Source organism: Eleutherodactylus coqui, chromosome 10 (genome assembly GCF_035609145.1).
Source record: "Eleutherodactylus coqui strain aEleCoq1 chromosome 10, aEleCoq1.hap1, whole genome shotgun sequence".
Classification (NCBI taxonomy): domain Eukaryota; kingdom Metazoa; phylum Chordata; class Amphibia; order Anura; family Eleutherodactylidae; genus Eleutherodactylus; species Eleutherodactylus coqui.
In genome coordinates, this window is record NC_089846.1 from 74,180,946 (window position 1) to 74,190,165 (window position 9,220).

Below are 9,220 nucleotides of genomic sequence, written 5' to 3' on the forward strand. Positions count from 1 at the left end.
TACTTATAGATTCATGCACACCACGTAACATGACATAGCAAGATAGGTACACTTAAAGGGGTTGTCTCGCGAAAGCAAGTGGGGTTATACACTTCTGTATGGCCATATTAATGCACTTTGTAATATACATCGTGCATTAAATATGAGCCATACAGAAGTTATTCACTTACCTGCTCCGTTGCTGGCGTCCCCGTCGCCATGGATCCATCTAATTCTGATGTCTTCTTGCTTTTTTAGACGCGCTTGCGCTGTGCGGTCTTCTTCCTGGTGAATGGGGCTGCTCGTGCCGGACAGCTGGTCCTCGTAGCTCCGCCCCGTCACGTGTGCCTATTCCAGCCAATCAGGAGGCTGGAATCGGCAATGGACCGCACAGAGCCCACGGTGCACCATGGGAGAAGACCCGCGGTGCATCGTGGGTGAAGATCCCGGCGGCCATCTTGGTGAAGGAAAGAAGAAGGAAGACGTCGCAGAGCGGGGATTCCGGTAAGTAATAAAATTTTTTTTTTTTTTTAACACATCCTTTGGGGTTGTCCTGCGCCGAACGGGGGGCCTATGAAAAAAAAACGTTTCGGTGCAAGACAACCCCTTTAACATGCAACCAAACTTACAGCAATGATTTTAATCTAGTTAACTCTTCAGACACTGCAGCTGTGCAACACATACAGAAAATGAGACATGACAGCTTTGCACAGTGCATTTACATAGGACAAACATGTATGACAATATGGAGAGGTCCAGAATGATGTTTTGGGACACTACACAGGTAATAAAGGTACTATATGCAGCTATCCAGCTGGTCAGAGAGTGTTACGGGTCTTTTTAATTAGAATCTGTCAGCTGGAACACATGGTCTGTCATGTCAGCATCATGTTATACAGCCGGAGGAGCCAAGCGGACTGATATATAGTTCTGTCAGGAAGTTTCAATAGAACCTATTATATTCATTTATATCTCTGTACATTCTGCGCTGAACAGTCCAGTGGGCGGAGCTATCAGTGATTGACAGCTGTGAGTGTATGACTGTACATGCAGGGTAGCTGTCAAACACTGATAGCTCCGTCCACTGGATGCAGAATGTGCAGAGATATAATTGTATATAATACAAGTTCTACAGAATCTTCTCCCATACAATCAGTCTGCTCGGCTCCTCCACCTCTATAAGATGTTGCCGGCAGGACGGACCGCGTGCTGCAGCTGACAGATTCTATTTAAATGAATTCTAGACAAGATCCGGATGGTGGCGGGGCAATGACTGGAAGAAGGTTGATGCATTAGGGAATCAATTAGTAAAATTCCAAGATCTCCATTTTGATGATGGAGTAAGATAGCTCACAAGCACATAGGATGTAATCATTGCCGGTTATGTGAATCATCATTCGGGGAAGGATATTAATTATGGCTGTTTAGATCAGCACTGATTTAACAGCGCTCAGAATCATTAATATTGAAGTCATACTGTAATCACCTTAGCGGTCCGCTCCTCAACAAGCTTTTCTAATAGGTTCGATTGTCTTCCCTAAACTCCATGACCTGCGAACAACAAAAGGTTCAGCCGGATCCATTGTATTGTATGTTAGCTACACATTTACATACAGAAACAACTGCTAATGAGCTGCAGCCAATTAGTTCTTTGTAGTAAACCAGGGGGATATTTGTCTTCAGTCATCTGATTGTAAACAACACAATAGACTGAGGGACTTCTGAGGAGCTTGTTGGGAATCACAATCCACTTAACATAGTTTACTCTATGGATTAGGTAAGGCCATTTACAGGGGGAGCTGTGGTACCCTACAACTAATCCCAGTGACGCTCGCTCCTGCGCCCTACGGTTTCGCTCACTACACCAGTGACTGTATACGCGGTTTACACGCAACAATGTGGAAACGAGTGAATGATATTTTTATTCCTGCATAAAATGCACAAAAAGCGAGAAGCGAACGACTTGTTATTCATCGCCCAATCGCTGTCCGTGTTTACACTGAATGGTTGTCATTCGTATTTGCATAATCCAATCATTTTTTTTTTAACGACAATCATTCCATGTAGAAGGGTCCCTACAGAAGATGATGGGAGCAGCTCAGGACCCCCTTCCCTGCACAGTGACTACTACTCATAAGACAATGGCTCAAAGCTGTATCTGTTCCGTGGAAGGGTTCCGTCTCTGACCCATTGTTCTTGGAGTTACGTCTCGCACAAACGGAGATGTATTTGGGTCGGCAGCACCCTAGAACCTACATACATTGCCTCAAATTCCGCCAAATCCTTTTAGGGTCACTCCACCTCCTTCAGTCTGATCCTCATATGTACTACTCATTACACACCATTCACAATACTCTCCCTAAGGCTGGGTTCACATGGGGCTGATTTGCTGCGGAATTTACGTGCAGACTTTCCAGACGGAAATTCTGCGGGCAATCTAAAGCCCGAGCCTAAGCAGCAAAGTGGCTGAGATTTGCAAAAATCTGGTCCACGTGCTGCAGACAGTCCATTCTGAAACAGACATACTGCACGGAATTCAAAACCGCAGCATGTCAATTGTATTGCCTTTTCCGCTGTGGGCTCTCTCCTCTCTATTGGGAGAGACAGCAAAAGCAGAATTAAGGCAGACAAGGCGTAGAAATGCCCCTTGAATCTGTTTAACCCCTTAGTGACCAAGCCTGTTTGTGCCTTAATGACCAGGCCAAATTTTGGAAATCTGACACGTGTCACTTTAACAGAATAGCTCCGTAAAGGCTTTACACATCCAAGTGATTCTGACATTGTTTTTTCGCCACATGTTGTACTTCATTTAGGTGGTGAAAATAGTCCGATATAATTTGAGTATATTTATTAAAAGTGCCAATATTGGGAAAATTTTGAAAAAAATATCGGTTTTTCACATTTTCAATTGTAATATATCAAATATGTGCAAACATACTGTACAAACTTTTGCTAAGATATATATTTCCATCTATTTACTTTATTCTAAATGCACATTTGAAAAACTTTTATGTTTTTTTAACCATTTAGGAGACATACAAATTTAAAGGGGTTGTCTCGCGAAAGCAAGTGGGGGTATACACTTCTGTATGGCCATATTAATGCACTTTGTAATATACATCGTGCATTAAATATGAGCCATACAGAAGTTATTCACTTACCTGCTCCGTTGCTAGCGTCCTCGTCTCCATGGTTCCGTCTAAATTCGCTGGCAGCTTGCTTTTTTAGACGCGCTTGCGCAGTCCGTTCTCCTTTCAGCACGAGCCGCTTCAGTGTGCTCCCCGCTACAGCTCTTCTGCGCATGCGCAGACGAGCTGTCACTGCTCGGGAGCGCGCTGGAGCGGCCATTCTGTACCATCCTCTGTTAGAGGAAGGTGCAGAGCCGCTGAGCTGTCCCAAGAAGCCGCCCAGCTGTCTCGCCGTCCTGCCGCCCAGGTAAGTGATGGGCCAGGGGGGCTGCCGCTGCGATGGGGGGGGCTGTCGCTGTGCCGGGGGGGCTGTCGCTGCGATGGGAGGGCTGTCGCTGTGCCGGGGGGGGGGGGCTGTCGCTATGATGGGAGGGGCTGTCGCTGTGCCGGGGGGGGGGGCTGCGCCGGTTACCTGCTGCCTGGCGGTGGGTGACTGGTCGGCCGTGTTCAATCCAGGGGTCCGGTCGGCGGCTGCGGGGCGTCTGGTTGTCAGGGAGACACAGCTGGTAGCGTCTTGGGAGCGCGCACGTCGGGCTGCAGCAAGTGAAGGGAAAAGAGCCGGCGGCCATCTTGGGAAAATTTTTATAAGTTGCTGAAACGCTGGAACTGTAAGTAGAAACCAGCTAGAAAAGTCATTTACAGGGGGGCTTAGTAATGTATGCTTAATTAGGGGGACTGGGCAAAAAAAAAAAATTCACTACTTCCTCGAGACATCTCCTTTAACATTACTTTTCAGCATTTTGAGGAACACTTTATTTTCCTGCACCAAGCCAAGATAGCAGAGGCTCATAGGTATCAGGATGATAGCTACCACCACAAATGACCCCATTTTAAAAACTACACTCTTAATGTATTCACTGAGGGGTATCATGAGTATTTTGACTCCACAGTTTTTCTTCAGGAATTAATCCATTTTAGAGGAGAAAAAGTAAAATTTCATATTTTTGCAAATATGTCATTTTGAAGACATATTTTTTTTTCTATAGTTTACATGAAAATGAGGCTTTACACCCCAAAATGGATACCCCGGTTTGTCCTGTGTTCAAAAATATACCCAATGTGGCCCTAATCTTATATCTGAGTCCACAACGGGGCCCAAAATGAAAGGAGCAGTCAGTGTCTTTCAAAACAGAAATTTTGCTTTTAGGCCCCATAGCCCACTTGTAGAGTTCTTGAGCGCCCAAAACCATAGAAAACCCCCACAAATAACCCCATTTTGAAAACTAGACCCCTTGACGAATTTATCTATGGGTGTACTGCCCATTTTGACCCCACAGTTTTTGAATAAATTCAAGTAAAGAAAAAGGAAAAAAATTGTGATTTTCATTTTTTTGGCAATTCTGTCAGCTTTTTTTGAACAGCACACATATAAATGAAGATTTGCACCCCAAAATGGATACCCCTGTTTGTGCTGTTTTCAGAAATATACCCATTGTGGCCCTAATCTTATGTCCGCATGCACAACGGGTCCCAAAATGAAAGGAGTAATCGTTGGTTTTCAGAACATAGATTTTGCTTAAAGACCTTTTAGGCCCCATAGCACACTTGTAGAGTTCTTGAGCGCCCAAAACAATAGAGAACCCCCACAAATGACCCCATTTTGAAAACTAGACCCCTCAACGAATTTATCTAGGGGTGTACTGTGTATTTTGATGCCATAGTTTTTAAATGAATTCAAGCAAAGCAAAAGGAAAAAAATTGTGATTTTCATTTTTTTGGCAATTCTGTCACTTTAAAAACAGCTTTTTTTGTACAGCACACGTGTGAATGAAGACTTGCACCCCGAAATGGATACCCCTGTTTGTGCTGTTTTCAGAAATATACCCATTGTGGCCCTAATCTTATGTCTGGATGCACAACAGGGCCCAAAATGAAAGGAGCAGTCCGTGGCTTTTAGAACATAAATTTTGCTTGAAGGCCTTTTATGCCCCATAGCCCACTTGTAGAGTTCTTGAGCGCCCAAAACAATAGAGAACCCCCAGAAATGACCTCATTTTGAAAACTAGACCCCTTAACGCGTTCATCTAGGGGTGTACTGTGTATTTTAACCATACAATTTTTGAATAGATCTAAGCAAAGCAATGGGCTTTTTTTGGGCAATTGCGTCAATTTAAAAACATTTTTTTTTGTACAGCACACATATAAATGAAGACTTTTACCGCCAAATGGATACCCCCATTTGTCCTGTGTTCAGAAACATACCCATTGTGGCCCTAACCTACTTACAGGACACATGGCTAGGCCTATAATGAAAGGAACACCCGTTGGATTTCAGGGTACAACTGAATAAATTCCAGGTCCCATCACCCACTTATAGAGCCATTGAGCGGTTAAAACGATAAGGAACCCCCACAAATGACCCCATTTTGAAAACTAGACCCCTTAACGAATTCATCTAGGGGTGTATTGCCTATTTTAACCCCACAGTATTTGAATGAATCTAAGCAAAGCAGAAGGAAAAAAATCCGATTTTCCATTTTTTTGGAAATTTTTTTCAATTTAAAAACAGTTTTTTTTGTACAGTGTACATAGGAATGAAGACATTCACCCCAAAATGGATACCCCTGTTTGTCCCGTGTTCAAAAACATACCCCTTGTGGCCCTAATCTACTTAAAGGACACATGGCAAGGCCTGTAATGCAGGGAACACCCATTGGATTGCAGGGCACAACTGAATAAATTCCAGGCCCCATTGCTCATTTCTACGGAATAAAAATTGACTCCCTAAAAATACCCCCCCCCCCTCCGCACCCTTTTCGGCGTTCCCCAAATCTTAGATAAAAGAAATAATGTGAACTGTGTGGTATTTCCGAAGACAGGGGTAATTACGGAGGCTGGTTGGAATGGGCACATGGGGCAATAAAACCGGTATCACCCCTCCTCTCTTTTTGGGGGTCATTTCTTGACCTCAGTGGCGGGTATGGGGTGTAAAAAGTAGCGTTTCGTGAGTCTTCGTAAGCTTGCGGAGGTGCGGCAGTCTCACACAGAAGACGTTCAACAAGATGCTCCTGGAACTGCAGGAAGGCAAACGTTCCCGGGTCTTCTTGTAAAATACGTATTACAGGTAGCGGTCTGAATAATACCTGGTCACACACGGCTGTAGGTGGAATCCGCTTGCAGAGGCCCGCAGCGGATCCCATCTGTGAGCCCGGCTGTGACCCTGCGTACGGCCGCGTAATGTACTGTCTATGTAAGGCCGGCTTCACACGAGCGTGACGGGCTCCGCCGCGTAATATTCCGCAGTGAAGCCCGTCACGGCGCCCCCCAGAGACCCCATACTTACCAGCGGAAGATAGCGTGAAGATGCTTCCCCACCCACCGCCGACGCGTCATGTGACACGCCCACCGCGTCACATGACGCGGCCGGCCGCGTCATATGACGTGCCGGCCGCATAATATGACGCGCGGCGGTAGGCGGGGAAGCGTTTTTTAATAGAACCTAATAGCAGGGGGCAACGCAGCGGATTTTTGCCGCGAATTTACGCGGCGTAAATCCGTTCGTGGGAAGGAGGCCTAAGCGCTGCGGAATATGTTGGCGCTATACAAATAAAGTTTATTATTATTATTATTATTATTGTTACTGCGCATAACTGCCTACTCACACAGGCGGTCATGCGCAGTACATTTTTTATTTTTTTTGTTTGTATTTCCCGCACCGTCGCTTAGTGATGACATGGTACCCGCAGCCCGTATACAAGGTAGTTGCGTATGGGCAGCGGGTATATCCACGACCATGGAGCACAATGGTCTCTATGTTGCGGATAGCCGCGGTAAAATAGAACCTGCTGCGTTCTCTTTTCTGCGAGTGGATTACACAATTCCAACCCACTAATGTGAGTGGAATTGTGTATTCCAATGCGATTGATCTGTGTATTACCGCTTATCAGACGCATGCGGAATCCGTAATTCCTATCCTGTCATGTGAGACCGACCTATGTTAGATCGCTACTTTTTTATTACGTGACCGGGGACCGCTTACCGAGGCCACCCGTCACTGCTCCAGGCTCTCGGCAACCGTTGGTCACCTGACAGCAAGGAGTTTTTAAGTTTCCTGGGCTCCCCGACTCCTGCGCATGTGTCCGGCATTTTGCCAGCGGTCGCATGTGCAGAATCCGGGTAAGTTAACAGAGGAGGATCTCGTCGGGGTTCAAATACGGAGGCCTCCGGTAGAAAGTTTCATCTCCTCTCACCGATCGCATCGGTGAGGGGAGATGAAACTTCAATTTTTAAAAAAACTTTTACGTGATCGCCATTATCCATTGCATAACAGCGAACACGTGACCAGGAACCACTCACCGCGGCCACCTGTGAAATCTCCAGGCTCTTGGCTCAGTTTTGTAGCCAGGAGCAGGGAGAATTTCAATTATCCTGGCAATCCACAGCTTTTGCGCATGCATCCGCCATTTTGACGACGGGCGTGTGCGCAGAAGCTTGGGTAAGGTCTGCGGATAAATCCGGGGGCCTTATGTACGTACTTTCATCCTCCCTCACGATTATGATCCGTGAGGGGAGATGAAACATACGCTTTTTAAACTTTTTAAAAACTTTTTAAAACTTTTTTACACATTTTTTTTTAACTTTACATGATCACTGTTATCCATTGGATAACAGTGATCATATCCCCAGTATAATCTCACTGCTCCTGGCTACATATGGCAGCCAGGAGCAAAGGGATTTTGAATTTCCCAGGGCTCGAGCCCCTCTGTGCACGCGCCCAATGTCAATCATCGGGCGCGCATGCGCAGAGGGGGACTTCGGGTCCCGGGACACCGGGGTCATCGTGGGACCTGAGGTGAGTATTTTCACCTCCCCTCATGGATCCGATCCATGGGGGGAGGTGAAACTAGCACTTTTTTTTTTACTTTTGAAACTTTTTCGCGATTGCCGCTATCCGGGGACCGCTCACCGCGGTCCCCGGTAACATCTCCTGGTTCCCGGCTACCTTCAGGAGCCAGGAGATTTTAAATTTGCCGGGGGCTCCCGGGCTTCTGCGCATGAGCGTGACGTCATCGTCTGGCGCGCATGCGCAGAAGAGCGGCGGCGGGTCCGGGAGGACTCCGTCACAGCAGAAGACCCCGGAGAAGGCGGGTGAGTAATTTTAGCTGCCCTGCGGGGGGGGGGGGGGGGGTGACAGCTCCATGCTGTCAGCTACCTGCGGGCACCGACAGCATGGAGCTGTCACGTCCATAGCCCACGGGGCTTTATTCTCTGTAGGACGCATGTTTTTATGTCCCCAGAGAATAAAGCCCACTTGGCCAGGACGTAAAAAGGCAATGGGCTGGTCATTAAAGGGTTAAACACTTGGGATGGATGTTTGATTGAAAGTCTTCGAAATAGGTGTAGGAAACGCTAAACAACATCCATTTTTAAGACGCTTATCCTCCCAAAGCAAGACGGATGTTTCTTAGAATAGCTATTCAATTCCCATACCATCCGTTCTAACAGGGATGTAGTTCAGTTGACATAGGTGAGATAGATCTGCTGACATGAGTACCCACCAATAGTGGACAGAGGACGAGCGACATTTAAACTCAAACTGATTTGTTAAATAAGTAACTCCTCCAGCGAGGAGGGTTACGTTTAGGGTTATTTCAGTTTTACTAAGGTTTTAAAATTGAAAAATTGCTGAATTGTCCAAATCTCATGAATTCACAAAGGATTACTAAACTAGGATACATGCATTAAGAGGTTGCCCGCATATAGCACCTCCTTACATGATGGGAAAGGGGGAATGGACTTATTTGTAAAGCGCCAACTTATTCCGCAGCGTTTTAGGTCATTTTTGTTTATTACCACCCAGCAAGCTGGGTAGTCATTTTACCTCGGAAGGATGGAAGGCTGAGTCAACCTTGAGCCATCCCTATGTAGGGATTGAACTCACAACCTTCAGGTAGTGAGTGAGAGCTTAGGACTGCCTTAACACTCTGTGCCACTCTGAGGCTCCTGCAAACCATGATGAAAGGCCAACCTGCTAACAATGCATATCGGGGTTATCTCGCAATATCACTGCCAGATGTTCCATGATGATGGCATACAAAGGTGGAGACAGAGGG